This window comes from Schistocerca cancellata, unplaced genomic scaffold (assembly GCF_023864275.1).
Source record: "Schistocerca cancellata isolate TAMUIC-IGC-003103 unplaced genomic scaffold, iqSchCanc2.1 HiC_scaffold_726, whole genome shotgun sequence".
NCBI classification, from domain to species: domain Eukaryota; kingdom Metazoa; phylum Arthropoda; class Insecta; order Orthoptera; family Acrididae; genus Schistocerca; species Schistocerca cancellata.
The window spans coordinates 57501-63028 of record NW_026046737.1 but is presented as its reverse complement, the minus strand read 5'-3'; the positions used below and the strand labels follow the sequence as shown (position 1 = coordinate 63028).

The 5528-nt window shown below is 53.7% G+C and overlaps 1 non-coding gene across 1 annotated transcript in view; it reads left to right on the top strand.

Annotated features, from left to right (window-relative positions):
- The first annotated feature begins 3976 nt into the window (after positions 1 to 3976).
- LOC126141576 (small subunit ribosomal RNA) overlaps positions 3977 to 5528 on the top strand; it is a 1909-nt gene continuing 357 nt past the window's right edge. The window contains exon 1 of the ribosomal RNA XR_007529473.1: positions 3977 to 5528. This exon is cut by the window's right edge and continues 357 nt beyond it. This is a non-coding gene — a ribosomal RNA (small subunit ribosomal RNA).

Genomic DNA, 5528 nt, shown 5'->3' with positions numbered 1-5528 from the left:
GGCGACGCCACGCCGACTACAACATCGCTAGGTCCCACAGTGCCCATTTTTCGACGCCACCCACACAGCCTGCATCATCTGTCCACCACAGGAGCCCCAACGCCAGTGCCTGCGCCGCACGAAGTCGTCGACCGACAATCGCTCCACCCGCACCCGCACGTGCCCCACTCCAACCGCCCAAATCGCAACTCCAGCGGATGAATGGCGGACTCTTCCCGCACTCCTATCGTGCAATCCACCCCTATATCTTGCGTTTCATGAAGAGTTATATCCAATATGCCATATTCCCGCTGTCCCTATACATGCTCTAAGTAGCTCGCTTGCTACAGCAGCAGCAGCACCACCCTCCGCGCGCTTCCCTGGGGGCACTGAACCGCAGGACGCGAGACCCCACGCCCTGTGGCAAACAGGGCTCCTCGCAGAATATATACGGTCCCTACCCCGCACAACGATGACGGTGTGGGGGCCATTGTACGACACCGCTTCCTGCGGTGCCAACGCTGTCGTAGAGTCGATACTCCATCTTTGGTAGAAGGCAACCATTCCGCTGTAAATGAGTACGTCGCTCGTAGTTCAGTCACCTCGCAGCACTGCTCAGTAAACTATGCAGGCCCACATAGATAGATCAAATACGCAAATGCCCCTATACATGCTGAACGTCTGTGCAAACAAAACGAACCACACGTCACCCGCACACTCTATCACCCACACACTCTATCACACACTACTCTCTGCCTGTAACAAACACAGATACAATAATTAAGCACCGGCATGGACCAACGTCCGGTGCATCCTATCCGCCACAGTACACCAACCAGACTATGATAACCAGGCCAGGAGGTCCAATCATAAAACAGAATATCCCACTCGTCCGACAACCACAATTGCTCAGATAAGCCACCAACACCCACACATGTCCTACACAGGGGTGCACCCAACATCACCACACTGCCTCGTCTTACAGCACAAACACACTGGCAGGAATGAAACACACAGGTCTGCCGCAACCACAGACACGGCTCGCCCCCCCCTCTCACTGGCGGAAAGCGCATCCCGACGTGACATAACTCCTTTGACACACTGACGCTGCCTCGGGCATCCACGTCCTACGGTCGATATCAACGAACCTCACCCCCCCCCCCCCCCACAACACGCCATCCCATACCACATTGTGTACCGTACCCAAACCTAACGTGTACTGTACTACAACGCAATGTGTACCATAACACAACCCAGTTTGTACCTTAACCTAACCTATGTCACCTTAACCTAACCTATGTCACCTTAACCTAACCTATGTCACCTTAACCTAACCTATGTCACCTTAACCTAACCTATGTCACCTTAACCTAACCTATGTCACCTTAACCTAACCTATGTCACCTTAACCTAACCTATGTCACCTTAACCTAACCTATGTCACCTTAACCTAACCTATGTCACCTTAACCTAACCTATGTCACCTTAACCTAACCTGTGTTGCACCTTAACCTACCTCAATTTGCACCGCAATGTAACTCAATTTGCACCGCAATGTAACTCAATTTGCACCGCAATGTAACTCAATTTGCACCGCAATGTAACTCAATTTGCACCGCAATGTAACTCAATTTGCACCGCAATGTAACTCAATTTGCACCGCAATGTAACTCAATTTGCACCGCAATGTAACTCAATTTGCACCGCAATGTAACGCAATTTGCACCGCAATGTAACGCAATTTGCACCGCAATGTAACGCAATTTGCACCACAATGTAACGCAATTTGCACCGCAATGTAACGCAATTTGTACCGCAATCTACCCCCATGTTGTGCCTTAACCTAACCCACGTTGTGCCTTAACCTAACCCACGTTGTGCCTTAACCTAACCCACGTTGTGCCTTAACCTAACCCACGTTGTGGCTTAACCTAACCCACGTTGTGGCTTAACCTAACCCACGTTGTGGCTTAACCTAACCCACGTTGTGGCTTAACCTAACCCACGTTGTGGCTTAACCTAACCCACGTTGTGGCTTAACCTAACCCACGTTGTGGCTTAACCTAACCCACGTTGTGGCTTAACCTAACCCACGTTGTGGCTTAACCTAACCCACGTTGTGGCTTAACCTAACCCACGTTGTGGCTTAACCTAACCCACGTTGTGGCTTAACCTAACCCACGTTGTGGCTTAACCTAACCCACGTTGTGGCTTAACCTAACCCACGTTGTGGCTTAACCTAACCCACGTTGTGGCTTAACCTAACCCACGTTGTGGCTTAACCTAACCCACGTTGTGGCTTAACCTAACCCACGTTGTGGCTTAACCTAACCCACGTTGTGCCTTAACCTAACCCACGTTGTGCCTTAACCTAACCCACGTTGTGCCTTAACCTAACCCACGTTGTGCCTTAACCTAACCCACGTTGTGCCTTAACCTAACCCACGTTGTGGCTTAACCTAACCCACGTTGTGGCTTAACCTAACCCACGTTGTGCCTTAACCTAACCCACGTTGTGCCTTAACCTAACCCACGTTGTGCCTTAACCTAACCCACGTTGTGCCTTAACCTAACCCACGTTGTGCCTTACCCTGCTCTGTAATTGGCATATGACACGTTACATTAATGTATTGTTGTCCAACCGCAACCGGCTCAGAATGTTGTGTACACAGCTATGTGTCATCTCCCCATAACAGCTGCATTGCAGTGTGGTACGCCATAGAGACGTGTGGGAGTAATGGACGCAGTGGATGGCGATCAGCATGAGCCGTCTGTTCATGTAGTGGCGCGTGTATGCAGACGTAGTAGTCTCTTCTCACACAATGTGATAGCACGGTGCCCCGCGTTCCACATCTGCGACATGCTACAGAGGCCGGTTGACAGTTGGTCGCGCAATGGAGATCGCATATGTACGGGGGCACCTTCCACGTGCCCTCTAGTCGGGCACATTTTGTTGCGTGGATGTGAGCGAATGTAGTGTGTCTTGACACCTGACAGGCAGGCATGCAATAATAGTTGACTTTGCAAACGGGGATGGACGTGTACGTTTACTGGTGACGTTACGCAAATGAACAACTGGTAACCCGTTGTGGTGCGGTTGATCTTGCTGGAGGTACATCTGTGAGGGCAACGATCGGTACAGCTACGAAGCGGTCCCCACCATACCAACGAACGTGAATGTGAATCTGGGTGTGAAGCGATACGCGGCTGTGGGTGGGTGGGACTGTCCCCGGCCGGTGAGGGGGGGCCGCCCGGCGTGCTGGCCGCGCGGTGCGTGGGCGCACGCGCTACAGCCGGCTGGTGGGGGCGCCCAGTGGCAGGCGCGCCGGCCGACGGACGCGGCAGGCGGCGCAGCTGCGCGCCGGGGCACCCTGCGCGCGGCGCCGTGCAGCCAAAGTGGGTCCTCGCGGACCCGGTGCGAAGCGCGGTGGACATCTGCAGTGTGCTGGTCCGATTGAGGACTGTGTGCGTTGAGGATGCGCCGCCGCCCGGCACTCGGCGCCGCGACGCCGTCTGCTGCTCGGTCGCCCCAGCGGTTCTCGCTGGTGGTTTGTATCGCAGTTGTGCGGACGTGTTGGCACGTGCGCTGTGCTGGGAGAGTTCGCTTCGGCACCCACGTGGGGCCTTTGCCCTTCTGTGGCGCTGGCGTTGGAGCTGCCGGTCACCGTAGGTGGCGCGTGTTGTCTCCCGCCGGCAATGCCACGACAGCACGCTCCCGGGCCTCTGTCGGCAGCGGCAAGCTCAGTTGGGAGCACGGGTGGTCGCACCTAAAGCGTCTACTCGCCTAACTCCGGGCGATTGCGCCTCTCTCGAACCCGACCAAGTACTTAGGACGGCGCTGCGCGCCGCCGGGACCTGAGAGGGTTTCGAGGTGTATTGTGCAGGGGAGCCCAGCCTCCTCCTGTTTGCAGAATAATTGAGCGGACGCTTGCGTGTTCGCGCGGGCCCCCGGGACACACTCCCGGGCGGCCGGCTGCTCAGCTCTAGTTGACGCAGCTCCCTGGTTGATCCTGCCAGTAGTCATATGCTTGTCTCAAAGATTAAGCCATGCATGTCTCAGTACAAGCCGCATTAAGGTGAAACCGCGAATGGCTCATTAAATCAGTTATGGTTCCTTAGATCGTACCCACGTTACTTGGATAACTGTGGTAATTCTAGAGCTAATACATGCAAACAGAGTCCCGACCAGAGATGGAAGGGACGCTTTTATTAGATCAAAACCAATCGGTCGGCTCGTCCGGTCCGTTTGCCTTGGTGACTCTGAATAACTTTGGGCTGATCGCACGGTCCTCGTACCGGCGACGCATCTTTCAAATGTCTGCCTTATCAACTGTCGATGGTAGGTTCTGCGCCTACCATGGTTGTAACGGGTAACGGGGAATCAGGGTTCGATTCCGGAGAGGGAGCCTGAGAAACGGCTACCACATCCAAGGAAGGCAGCAGGCGCGCAAATTACCCACTCCCGGCACGGGGAGGTAGTGACGAAAAATAACGATACGGGACTCATCCGAGGCCCCGTAATCGGAATGAGTACACTTTAAATCCTTTAACGAGTATCTATTGGAGGGCAAGTCTGGTGCCAGCAGCCGCGGTAATTCCAGCTCCAATAGCGTATATTAAAGTTGTTGCGGTTAAAAAGCTCGTAGTTGGATTTGTGTCCCACGCTGTTGGTTCACCGCCCGTCGGTGTTTAACTGGCATGTATCGTGGGACGTCCTGCCGGTGGGGCGAGCCGAAGGCGTGCGACCGCCTCGTGCGTGTTCGTGCGTCCCGAGGCGGACCCCGTTGAAATCCTACCAAGGTGCTCTTTATTGAGTGTCTGGGTGGGCCGGCACGTTTACTTTGAACAAATTAGAGTGCTTAAAGCAGGCAAGCCCGCCTGAATACTGTGTGCATGGAATAATGGAATAGGACCTCGGTTCTATTTTGTTGGTTTTCGGAACCCGAGGTAATGATTAATAGGGACAGGCGGGGGCATTCGTATTGCGACGTTAGAGGTGAAATTCTTGGATCGTCGCAAGACGAACAGAAGCGAAAGCATTTGCCAAGTATGTTTTCATTAATCAAGAACGAAAGTTAGAGGTTCGAAGGCGATCAGATACCGCCCTAGTTCTAACCATAAACGATGCCAGCCAGCGATCCGCCGCAGTTCCTCCGATGACTCGGCGGGCAGCCTCCGGGAAACCAAAGCTTTTGGGTTCCGGGGGAAGTATGGTTGCAAAGCTGAAACTTAAAGGAATTGACGGAAGGGCACCACCAGGAGTGGAGCCTGCGGCTTAATTTGACTCAACACGGGAAACCTCACCAGGCCCGGACACCGGAAGGATTGACAGATTGATAGCTCTTTCTTGATTCGGTGGGTGGTGGTGCATGGCCGTTCTTAGTTGGTGGAGCGATTTGTCTGGTTAATTCCGATAACGAACGAGACTCTAGCCTGCTAACTAGTCGCGTGACATCCTTCGTGCTGTCAGCGATTACTTTTCTTCTTAGAGGGACAGGCGGCTTCTAGCCGCACGAGATTGAGCAATAACAGGTCTGTGATGCCCTTAG